Below are 14,318 nucleotides of genomic sequence, written 5' to 3'. Positions count from 1 at the left end.
TTTGTATACATAGTATCATTATACGGTATACATATTGCCGACCTATTTATTTCGTTTCACACAGTATCATTATATTTTCACATACTGTGTGTGCTGCAAATGTTGAATTTAAACACTTTCCTAATGTCCACTGGTTATAAAATTCTTTTTCGCTTTGAACTTACGTCTTACGAGCATTGTTTGTAAATGTTGTAACTGTATGTTTAATAATGTTTGTTAATGTAACGATATTTGTAAGTCTGATATTAATTCTCGCACAAAAGTGACACGTGTGTATATCAATAATACGTTTGTACAAGCTTTCCGACAGTAAATAATTCTCTGAAAAACTGATCCGGCAGTTATGTAACAATTGTCAAAATACTTCAAATTATCACACTCCTTAAATAAGAAGTAAACGTTATGTATTGCTATGTTTTGTCGCCACATCAATATGTGATTGCTGTGTTTGAGTGATTGAAGTGAATGTTAACATGTGATAACATCTCTAGGTTGGATCTGATCGGTGTTTTGGGACTTTTTCAATCATGTGCACTCATCAAAAGATTACAAGATAATATTGAATACATAAGTTCCAATCGTTTCAGAAAAAACTATTTTGCACAATTCATTAGCACAATGTCATATAGTCTCCCTTTATTCATTAATACACGCATCAGTGCCATACAGTAATTAATTTAAACCCATATATTTCTGCGGTTTAAATAACTTATGTTGAATGTTAAATGACCTTCCAGACGGATCAGATCATTACTTTAAACAAGTTGAATTCAATAATTGACAATAAAGATGATGAAAACCAACAATTATCAACGCATTGGATAATTTACAAAGACATGTCATATATGTATTCCTATTTATGGCTTTATTGAAGATTATTTCGTGCATAATAGAATCAGAACACACGATATACAAATATACAATAAATATGTAAATATACCCTTCAAAATCACAGGAATAAAACAAATATGCACCAACATCTGAAATAAAGATACCACTTTGGTAGGCAGTTTAATACCGAGGGGGGGGGACTATAGTCTTTCAATTATTACGTACGATACATATCTTCATCGTCTGTGTCGATATGAATAACATTTGTTTTAAAACTGTGCTGTCTCATTTAAAAAAGAACGTCATGGTCTGGACGCTTTGCCCTGAACAGGAAAAATAATGAAGCATAGAAGTACTCATTAAGATGAATTCCTGGATTTTGAAATAAACCATTATAAACGTTATTTCCGTACTATTAGAGAGTCAAACTGCCAGACAAATAATTTCATCGTTAGCAACCCATTTCACCTATATTCCGATTACGAAACATAAATGTACTTTAACAGATAACATATATTTGTCACTTTCACCATCATCACAAAGCTAATGTGCATTTCGAAGTTAGTTTGGAAATTAACTATTGATTAGGAATATGTAATTAATGCGGCGCTGTTTCCTTTTACGAAACAACCTAATTTTGTCGGCCTAATTGGCGGAAAGATAGCAAACCAACCAATACTAATTATGTACTATTTAATTCTGTCGATGTTAAATTTAGCATGGCTTTTCCTTAAATACTATTTAAAAATGATATTTTACGTTTGGCAAATAATTGACTTTTGTTTTAAAAAAATCAAGAGAAACACCTTGCGGGATCAATACAGGCATTGTCAATTATGTTTCAATGCATCTTACAAGTGAATAAATGGCACTACTAAAGACGTACGCATGCATGATTCTGCAATCGATAAAACAATTAACTGAACCCGTTAGCCAAACACACTTTCAAACGACCGATGCAGTACTGAGCTGCTTTCTGAACTAATATCAAACGGGGATCGTATCGTGATTATGCATTTGATAATATTAATTTACGTAATATGACGCTATCTGAAAAGATTCGCATAAAATCCCGTTAAGCTATCACGAAAACAGTATATATAATCTAAATGTTTCAGATTGCATTTCACTTACACGGAGAGAAACGTAAAACCAGTTGGTGGTTTACGGTCTCAAGCAATACCACCCTAGGTTTTGTTTGTGTAATAACCATTAAGCATCAAACGATTTTACTACTCACAAGCTATTGAAAATCTATCAATAATGCCAATAAAGCGAAACAAAAAGACACGCGAATAAATACATATGTATGCATTTTTGTTTCTTTTGTTTCCGGAGTCTTGGTGTGTAAAGGTACAGGGAAAAAAATTATTCACCTGTATAATGCATTACATTCGTATAAATGAGTCGTTGGTTTCTAATTACTAACTAAACGATTTATGATAAACATGAATTGACGGATAAATTTAACTTCGCTCCAGCTTTGGACTTTGTTCTACTTAATTTCAAACTGCATATGAATGGCTATGTTACCCCTCAGTTGTTTCCTCATTTAATATTACATGTATATATGTTTGAATAACATGACGATATGTACGTTTGCATGCCAGTGCTCGTAGATTGCAACTGCCCAAATATGTAAGTAAAATTCATCAAATAAAGACAATAAATGAAAACTATTTAAATAATGTCAATAGGCGATTCATATACAACATCATGAATCGTTTGAGCAACATTTGTCTAGCCATGTTCGTTTTACATTTCATGTATGAAACTTTTGTTGTTATCGTGATTATTACCTCTTTTCACTTTTCACATAATACTGCAGGGCAAAGTTCTGCACAGTTAATTATTTCGAATCTCTTTCACGTTTTGGCTAAGACAAGTGCCAAACAATTCCAAATTACCAACAAAATAATGTTTTGATGTATTTTAAGATAACGTGTACGTGTTGTTTTGAAAATGCGAATGAAATGCATGTTGGTTTCGATTTGATGAACTTGCGACAAACTGTATCATTTTACCTATCCGTAAATTAAGACAAGCAGTAAAATAAATGATTTCTATTAGCTTGAACATAAAAGAGTTTCACTGAATGTTCTCATTTGTTATCACGTTGTCTTATAAGAATACTCGTTATGACAACCCGTATCAATAGACCAGGCCACAGTATTTGCCTTGACACAAAATCGATGTCTAAGACATTGTGACAGCATCGTTGCTTAACGTAAATATTAATTTAAATTCATAAAACCGGCATGCACTTTAACTGTATTAGGATTGCTTTCATGCAATAACTATTTTTTTCGAAGTGACTGGGCGGGCAAGCTCGTTTGGTTGAGCGCTGGATAACAATACTGAAGATTATAAGGTTATCGTACCGATCAAATAAAGTGTTAAAAAAACGTTCAAGCAATACACTCTAAGGTTATTAATTACATCTGATTAAATAACGCAGATTTCAGTAAATGCAATTTATAAATATTTAGCAGTATGGTAAACCGGCTAGAAAAAAAACGTGAGTTGGTTACATGACAGAAATGATGTTGTAAACGGCAAAACATCCCACCCAATTTAGAATTTGTTAGTAAAAATCGATACACATTTATTGAAAGCATTTGAAAGTGGAATAAAAAACACCACACGTATTCAATTATTCAAAACATAATAACATTAAATTTACACACACATATATATATGTTAATATTGATATTAATATATTTTTTTAATTAATTAATTTATTTATTTATATACTACTTCTTTAACTTTTGAAATTTTATCAGTATCATATACCTTTATAAAAGTGTGTTTACTCTAAGTATATTCAAGGTTCTGATATATTTATAAAATATGCAACAATATAGATGTTCTTTAAAAGGTACTTATCTTTGAAAAAATGGATTAAAGCTACATAAATATTTTTGTATCGGGTCTTTCTTTCTGTATTTTTTTTGTTAAGGCGGAGTGAATATTATTTAAATCATACATGCTATGAAATATTATTTTCGCTTAAAATGGTATGCAATCAGTTTTAAAAGTGTTCCTATTTCAAAATATATCTGCAGGCATACCGGTAGGCTTGAACTCGATTTTATTGTTATGGTAAATTATAACGTCTAGACATACTCTATGATCGGGCATAAGTGAAATTAATTGCAAGTGTCATCTGCATAAGAGTGCGATATGTTTATCATCCACATAAAATACAAAGTGCATACCAATTTTGCAAATTCCTGCATGATGCATGATATTAGCCTGTCCACTGTCTTCTGAAAAAAATGCGAGTATCACGTTCATTGCTGATATATGGACCGCACTGTAATAGTATCGACTAATATACTACTCAAAATTTGATAAGGATCCCTTTTTATTTGCACATTATTTTCAATTTAATTAAATTTAATTTAAATTGTTATTTTGCAGGTTTTGATATTATAATTTGTGTTTTTTATTATTTTATATTTATGTATTGATTTATCATTGATGCGTGACGCTGGCTGAATCTAGCTAGGGTGAACTTCAAATTACACGTACTATTTTGCAGGTTTTGATAGTATAATTTCTATTCCTATGTAAATAATTCATACCAAAACATGCCAAAATAATTCCGCATATTTATCAATGATATTTCATTCTGCATTATATATTATTCGCTCATAAAACGGTAACAGACAACTATACTCAAGGCGTTCATAATCGTTGCTTATTGTAGTAGCTTGTTCGACGAACCTATTTAAATATACAATCGCGTGCGAGATGATAAACGATTTATTCTCCCGAATGTGAACAAGATACTTTATTTATAGCACGATCATGCTGTGTAGAATTGCAGAAGTATTCCTATGGTACTTCAAGATACTTCAATTTCAAGAGCATCCGACATACACTGCCTAGATAGGGCCACGAGTTAATAAGATTTTGGAATAATTATGTGTAACAGTTGCTTTTATTGACGTTTATGTACCTTACAGTATTGAACATGACATGCGATTTGTACTCGGATGTTAATGAGCCGATTTCGTAAGAGTTTTTAAAATGATGTTTTACTGTCAAGAGTACTTGACTTTAAACAAACAAACGAGCTAATCGCTTTTATTCAGATATTTATACAACCTCTAGAATATTTACCAAAATTTTTATGTCGATCGCTAATTGTTTATTTTGATTTTTCCATAACAGCTCAAAAGTAGATTGCAAATAAATTTTTCGTTGCGGTTTTCTAAGATTCAATGATTTAAAAAATTTGGTTAAACTAAAATGCAGCCATAAAAACAATGCAACTATAAATATCATTTATTAAAATGTGTTATTTATGTTTCGCTTTCATTAAAATGAAATTGGCTTTATTATTTAAATCACTAGAATGTGATGCTATATATATGTCAATCATAAGTATAACGTGGGCAGCTCCCATGTTATTTTCTAAACTGTCTTGCTGTACGCCTTTCCAACCTTATACACATTTGCAACGGAACATATAACTTTAACGCTAGCACACAACTATGCAATTAGAAAACCGAAAGAAAATGTTTTAACCTTATACAATGGTCCAAAGTCTACGACCATTCTTAAGCATAATTCCTGCAACAATCAATTCTGATTTATTTTAACGCAACATAATTGTTAGTTTCAATAGTGTGCATACAAATAAAAGAGGTTCAAACCATTCTCTTTAAATATAAATCTGGATAACAATCATGTATTTAATTTATATTTTGTTAGAATGGTATAAATTTAATAGGATCCTAGTACAGGTAATTGTGTCTTTACGTTTTTATTAATTTCGTTATCTTATTTAGCAAAGAATGCCAACGACAGATGTAAATATATCCGTAAGATGTATTTTTCCTACTAAAATAGGAAACTCATTAAGTTTGTAAAACTATTCAAATTAACATATTGTAAAGCAATTTATCCCATCATCAGACGTGCATTGTCGAAATAAACCAGTGTGGAATAAACTTTCCTCTATTTCGGCAGTGCTCGACATATAGCTGTCACGCGCGGCGGAGAATGGTCATATTACTCGGAATCAACTATAAAGTAATCATTTTTAGTAAAATCGAATCAGATTCAACAAAACAAACAATTTGACACCAAGATGTAATATATTTTTAACACATAATGCAACTCAAAAAGCAAAAAAACTTTATTGACAAATATTAAGTGCGCGTACTCGTGACGAAATTATTAACACGTCATACGCCAAAATGCATGTTATTTCACGCTAAAGCTGCAGTTGTTAACTTGTTTTGTGTGTTTTTTTTTCATTATTTCTTAAAAATCGGGGACGTAGATGTATGATAAACAGAACAAGGGACAAAATTGTCACAAAACCAGGTTTTCATTGTGAAAAAAAATCTGATAAAGGGAGAAAACTCAAACTGAACTTTTGAAATGAACAAACAAAATTAACCCCCTTTGTAAGTTTGTTTTAAAAAAAAATCTATTTTTAGTCGTGGCGACCTTGACATTGGAGATATTGACGTGATTCTTTCGTGCGACACACCGTCCCATGATGGTGAACAAATGTGCCAAATGATTTTAAAATCTCACAATGAATGACATAGTTATGGCCAGGACAAGCTCATTTATGACCATTTTTGACCTTTGAACTCAAAGTGTGACCTTGACCTTGGAGATATCGACGTAATTATTTCGCGCGACACACCGTCCAATGATGGTGAACAAATGTGCCAAATGATTTTAAAATCTGACAATGAACGACATAGTTATGGCCCGGACAAGCTTGTTCCGCCCGCCCGCCAGCCAGCCCGCCAGCCCGCCAGCCCGCCCGCATTCGCCAATCTAATAACCAGTTTTTTCCTTCGGAAAACCTGGTTAAAAACAGGTTAGTTACTGATCTTTTTGTAATGAATTTGGCTCGGCACGATTAAAATAATGAAACAATGTTTGCTTAAAATAACTTTGGATTTTCCGTGTAGTTCGATTTTCCTATTCTATTTTTAAAGAAATAATTTACGACTAAGAAAATTGATGGGATAAATCGAATACTAGGTCGGTGCCGAATAAAGCAAATTTTATTTTGCTCGGCACGAAAATCTGAACCACTCGCCAAGGCTCGTGGTTCAGATGTTCTAAGCCTCGCAAAATAAACTTTGCTTTATTCGGCACCGACCTAGTATTCTCTATTAGGTCCTTGCCACATACAACGGACTTCGTTGTTTAATAAGATGTTTCTTGCGGTTGTGCAGCTAAATCAATCCTGTCTGTAAATGTCATTAAAGTTCTACATGGTGAAGTTAAGCTAAATACTTTTTAGTGTGAGTTATGTCATATGCTTAGTTAATTTATCAATGTGGGTATGCATGAATGTGTGACATCAATATTATGTGTTTCGACAAATTTTAGCGATGTATTTACATCCATATCTGAACATGCCCGTAAGCCAGCACGGTGAATGCCCTGGTTTTCTTTATATAGTATGCATGGCAAAGTACACGCAGAAACATTTGTATGAGGATCTCTTTAAGGATTGACTGGTTGGCATAATTCCTCATAGTATGAGGCATGCTGCTAATTCATTTAAATTTGAATCGGTGGGTCGCCTTTACTGCGATATGTATAACGGAGGTTGTGTATACATCCTTATACATATAACTATATCCATGCAAACAGCAATTTAAATTAATTCATCTCAGAACGGTATACGCTTCGTAAGAAATATGATTCATGATCGGAAGTAGGCATGTCCTAGTCGCTTAACCAAAATATTAATCAAATTGATTTACATATAACACGTATATCGTTGTATACATAACGGATACGCACTCATGTATTGAAAAACTCGATACGTTGAATAAATTGTGCGAAACAAATTTAAAGGAAACTGTCATTGAAATAAAGGTACGCCGGCATCACCTCGATCAATCAATAAAAACTTTTAGTTATATTTTGATATTTTGTCCTCTCACCTATGTGATATATTTAATAAAATTTTAGACAGCGGATTTTTTCCAAGTAATTGGGATGAGGGTGTTATTATATCTCTGCATATAAAGGGAGATACAAATAATGTTAACAACTATCGAGGTATAACTTTAGTTAGTTGCTTATCAAAAATATTCACAGCTATATTAAATAAACGAATTAATTCCTATTGTGAGGAAAATTGTATTTTATCTGATGCCCAATTTGGATGTAGAAAAGGTAAATCTACAACTGATGCTTAATTTGTTTTATCGTCTATATAGCGGAAATATATAAATGATAATAAACGACTGTATTGTGTATTTGTGGATTTAAAAAAGCCTTTGATATCGTTTACAGAAATGGCCGGTGGCTTAAATTATATAAAAAGCGTATAACAGGTAAACTATTGCGCATTGCTAAAGATATGTATAATAAAGTTAAATCATGCATTAAGCTTTGTAATAATTGTTCCGATTTTTTCGAATATGCTGTAGGCTTACGTCAAGTGGAGGTAATCGCGCCGAGTTTATTTTCCCTGTTTATAGATGACTTCGAGTTATTTTTACCACAAGATATAAATTGTGGTTTAGCATTGAATGATATTATCGTGATATTGTTGCTATTTGCTGACGATATGGTAATTCTTGGTAATTCGCCTGAAGAGATTAACACAAGTTTACTTTTATTACATAGTTATTGTACTAAATGGAGTCTAGATGTCTATGTAGATAAAACGAAAGTTATGGTTTTTAGAAAAAGAACTACTGGATCTTGTTGTTCTGCCATCGTGTTCTGGAGTCAAAGTTGGAATGATTTCGTGGATCTGCTGCATCTTTATATAGGATCTGAATCAAAAGCGGCATTTAATCGGCGATCTCGACATTTTTCAATACGTAACAGAGCGTAAAAATGCACAAAAGAGCTTGATAGTCGTATCAGAGCCTAATTTAAAGCGTCATAATCGCATCAAAGCGTAATAAAGCTCATCAAAGCGTGATTTCAAGCGTAACAAAGCCTTATCAAAGCGAGATCAAAGCAGGAGGAATCGTAACAAGTCGGGAACTATTTCGTCCCCAAAGCGTCTCCCAAATTCGTATAAGAGCGTGTCAGAGCTTATCAGAGCATAATAGATCGTGACATATTTGTAAAAGTAAACAAAACAAAAATGTCGGCGCTTTGCTCGCTGATGTAAAGCGCGGCATTCGTCGTTGGTGTGAACTAGACAGTAGTTGAATAGGGCCATAAGACCGAATTTGTTGTATTTTTTTCAAAGAAATCCTTTCAGGTATGCCTTTAGCTTAAAACCCAATTATTTCTTTATTGAATTTTATTATTCAAAGATAATTATAAAGGTTATTTCAGCATATAAAGTATGAAGTAAACTTTGTGATTTTTAAAGTTAATAATTCCGGAGATGTCAATAAGCGAACTTTTAAAAGATAAATGACCGAGATATACAATTTCTTTGAAAATCAAATATCTGCCTATGATTAAAACATTTTTTATATAAAAACGCATATAGTTCCAGATATACTCATTAAGCAAATGTATATGATTCAATACCGATGCAGACTTTTTTTATTGAATAGTACATATCTTTGTTTTTCTAAAGATTTATTAATTCTTTAATAATACTTCTTATTAAAGTATCATTTTTAAGAAAAATGTAAAAGCCCTAGCCCAAATAAAATTTGTAATTTTAACTAAAATTGGTCCGGAAATATTTATAAGCGAAACTCTGTAAGATTTCGTTTATTGGCAAACTTTTCTTATTAAAAAGTATTATGGTTTAGTCTTAAACTGTGTTGTTTTTTATTAATATATTTTATTTAAAAATTGCTTTCAAACAAAAAAATATTTTTATGATTTTAAATGTACTAGGCCAGGGGATATTCATTAGCAAAAGTGTGTAAGATGTCAGAACATGGCAGGTTTTTTAATTAAAGAGTGAATATCTGCCTTTGCTTATAACTTTATTTTTATTTTATCATTTAAATACCATTCTAATGTTAGAATCAAAGTATGTAGCCTGATCAAACTGTGTTTGTCTTGTTCTAAATATTTACTTATTTGTTTGCTTGCTTTACTTAATTTCTTAATACAATCTAAATTTACCATAAACATGCTCAACACGACACATACATGCAGTAAACTTAAATAGTCCCAAAAATGTCCGCTACATTCCGTCAACGTATTAATTTCTTTCTTAAATGTTCACTATACAGTTAAGATTTAAAATAAACTATTAAAACACGAAAGCAGTGATGTTTTTTCTTCGGTAATTACGGATTGTCAATTAAATTAAATTAATTAATGGTAAAAGAAACAACATCTGCGATAGAGGAACGAAAGCATTCCCTCAGTGGGCGACGATGTCCCAATGGTGGATTAAAAGTGTTAATTGGTATGGCTGTGATACCATATATCTCCACATGTGTAGATGCTGTTATAAAGATAAGATACCATGCGTCACCTTATAATAACATGTCAAATGACAATAAAGGTCTAATTCATGCTGAGTTTTATCAGAGTCGTAGATCTTCGTCTCTGGTTTTATGGCTCTTAAGAAATGCAGATGGATCTGATAAAAATATTTATTTAAAATATACGAACTGTTATATGATTATAGTATCGATAACAGAAACCATCTAAATCTTCAAATATATTTAATAAAATCGCGTCACTTCGTGTTATTGTTCAGGGACCTATACAAACATATAGGTCCCTGCATTGTTCTTCAGTATCAAGATGGCAGCGAGCGCGAGTATTCAGGGGCGGTAATCCAGGAGTAATCGATTTCTGGGATTGTCTATAGAAGGCACTATCCGGATTCCGTAATTTACCGATGGTTGATATCTTTCAATATTTCAAAGATACCGTTTTTTGAGGAATGCCGTCTGGTATCTGTGACAATTCTTCCATTTACGGCATCGAGTCCTATCACTGGCGAGCTACATGACATATAGCCGGGTTTTCTAAATGTATGCAGAACATTGTGCAATTCTATGAGAAAGTAAACAGATGTAGCGAGTATTGCATTTTATCCCATTTTCAACGCGACATTGACGGTATAACACCTTATGGAATATACTAGCCTGTATTCAACCTTGTGGGATATACCTGTCGCGTGCACGGACTACTTTTTACTTTACCACTGAATGATTTTTCATAAGAAATAAAGTCGAGAAAACTTTAGCTTCAAAATTATACGACCTTCAAACTTTAAATCTAGTCATATGACATAATTTTTCGCCATCCGTATAATGATCATCTGATTGATGGCGTCATAAAATGACATACTTATTGCGTCATTTTCCCCAATTTTTTTTTACGATTTATTATAAACGCGACTTATTTCACATGTACATGTACTGTATATCGACATATTTAAATTGTCAATTTATCACATTTTCCTTATTTCGTGTAATGTGCATATTTTATAATCCCTGCATAATTATACTTTTGACATTTTAGAATGTACGGCTTGCCATACAAATATCGCACAATTCATAAATAATCTGCAATATTTTCTTTCCGATTTAATTCACGTTAGGCATAGAGCTGTGTTGAATAAGATGGTAAAAATAGCACCACACTGGAATTCGGAACGTCCCATTTTGTACACGGGTATTATCCACTCATTTATCTGATGTTATCCATTCTTTGTGTATTTATATATTACATTATTTTATTGTACAATAATGGCACTAACCATAGGCAAATAAAAGATTGTGCAAGTTTAAACATAATTATGTTTGTATGCAGAAATCTGCAAATGCAACCGAGTTTACCAACGGCTATTATTTGATAAACTGCTCCGGTTTATTTTAACAGCAGTAATGTACATAGAGTACATGACGTAGCGTGTGACGAAGAAGAAAGTTTATTGAGTTCATAAACTCATTTGAATATAGTGATTGGATGGCATAAGTGTCTTTATTTAACTATGCTAAAATAATTATTAAAGACCCTAGATGCAAAATCGTCAATTATTGAGTTAAATGGATTATTAGATGGATTTTAAAGGATAATTAAAGGTAAGATACTAGTTCGAACGTGTTCTGGTTATTGTTTGTTCTTCTGTCGTTCCCTGTTCTCGGGGAAATGATTTTAACATGGACGCCATTAATGCATCGGATCACACACGGCATACCCATAACATTATATAAAAACACGTTCTGCGCGTCCTTAAATTCGTCGTCCGAAGTCGGAAAACGTATTGCCCTGTATATTAAGTCAAATAAAGTGTAAGTCGCTGCAATTGTCTATTTACTCGTCGAAATTGTCTAGGTCGTCGATGGTGCTTTATACATGTATGTTGACAAATCGACATCATTTTTTCAGGAGCAATCGCCGCCATATTGGATTTTGATCATTTTCTTTCGAAAATAAAACGAATTATAGTAAAGTAAAATCTTCTTTTCGCGGTCGTAATGTGTTACAATTCGCATGCTGCGTTAAATTGAATCGAGGCATATGGTGATATTTTTAATCGTTTTACAGTTTGTGTGTGAATTTTTTAAAGACTATTTTGCGTACCAGAACAAATACATTTATATCACTACGCATGGTTACATTCGTTAGATTTTAAGCGCTTTTAAGAATGAATTAAAATTATTGTTAAGGTTATTAGATCTATTTATGTTAAATGTCACGTTGAAAAAAATCAAATGGGATAAATAGAATACTAGGATTAGCGCTGAATACAGAGAAGTTTATGTTGCTCGGCTCGAACACCGAAAGCGCTCGCCAATGCTCGCGCTCCCTGCGTTCTAAGCCTCGCAGCATAAACTTCTCTGTATTCAACGCTAACCTAGTATTCTGTATATTTCTGTTGCGTGAACATATGAAAGACTAGAAAAGCTAGGATGTCAAAATACATATCAAACTTTTATGTAGATTCACAAGAAGTTAATTGTTGAATGTTTTAGTAGATGTTCTGTTTAAATATATAGTTCTATACGTATGTTCATATATAGTATAGAAATGTCACTAGGTTCGCATTTGTATAAAATAGTAATTCACGAAATGGCCAAATATTACATAGATTATCAACGTGCTGTATGTATGTTTTAAAAATATGACAAATATTTATGTACACGGGTCTTTCAGAGACTGGAGATGAGAAACTGTTAAGGAAGCGCACCCGTAATGGGCACCTTTCCAAATATAATCTAATGTAATATTTTCTTAATCAGCATCATTTCACTGAACTACATGCACATTTTTATGTTGGCTTTCCATGCTTTAAAAAAATATATACTGATTTTTTTAAAACCACCCCCACGCTCGGCTTTTATCCAGTATATTTGCACCCCTGGGGTATATGAAAGTTCCATAATTCATCCAGATTTCCAAATATGGGCATGCAGTTTTGTAAAGATGCAGTAACGGTCTTTCATGTTTAAACAAGATGAAATAAGTATTCTTTTACAGACATTTATTTTTTATAACGTGTTATCTATGGAAGAGCGCCATGAAATGTAAGTGGTTTCAGCCAAATAGATATTGGGTTGGTTAAAAACAAAGTGTCATAAAATTCAAAATAGTATCATTAAAGTAATATTTTGAACTTTGTTGTTATAGATACACTATATACAGCAAAATATCCAATAAATAGATAGATTTACCGTTTACCTTTTGAAATACAAATAAAAATGCAACATGCATGATTCGTATTTTCAGCAGTAAATCACCCAATTTAGCCATAACGTTGATTTAATTTTAAAAATTGAAGAATGTGCATAAAAATTGCAACACATTTAACAATAAACATAGCTTATATGCTATATTTAATCAAATTACGTTAGAAAAGAAATAAATCGCGTCGCAAAAGGTATGCGTTGTCGGCAGGATTCGAACCTGCGCGGGAAGATCCCAAAAGATTTAAGTCTATCGCCTTAACCACTCGGGCACGACAACTTCACATTTGTAACTACTTAAATTAGATATCAATAACTAAACAGGTAAAATGGCTCTTCAATCTTTGAAGAAATCGCGGGAAATCTTTACGGGTGCGCTACCTTTATGTACATTGAAGTTCAAAAGGAAAATAAATCGAATCCCTTGCGTTTTCATTGTTGATAAAATAACTGCAAACAGAGGTTTGTTCAAAACAAATTGTTGATAACAAAATCAATGCAATACATTCAGGCAAGCGAAATAACAATCCTGACTAAGTGTCTTTTAAACATCGTTTTCTTGGTCGGTATTAACCAATCACAATCGATTAAAATATTAAACGTTTGTCGTAGATAATTTACACAAAAAACGTGTATTACTTATCGCCTATTTTCCTAAACTATTCTTCGTATTATACTTATTTAAGCATTGTTCGTAAAGGCATGTATTGACACTTTTTGAAGATGCGTAAATCCGTGAAAATCTGCGAATAAGTCCTTTAAAGGGATCTTTTCACGCTTTGGCAAATTGACAAAATTGAAAAAAGTTGTTTCAGATTCGCAAATTTTCGTTTTAGTTATGATATTTGTGAGGAAACAGTAATACTGAACATTTACCATGGTCTAATATAGCCATTATATGCATCTTTTGAC

Source organism: Dreissena polymorpha, chromosome 11, assembly GCF_020536995.1.
Source record: "Dreissena polymorpha isolate Duluth1 chromosome 11, UMN_Dpol_1.0, whole genome shotgun sequence".
NCBI lineage: Eukaryota > Metazoa > Mollusca > Bivalvia > Myida > Dreissenidae > Dreissena > Dreissena polymorpha.
This window is presented reverse-complemented; position numbering follows the sequence as displayed.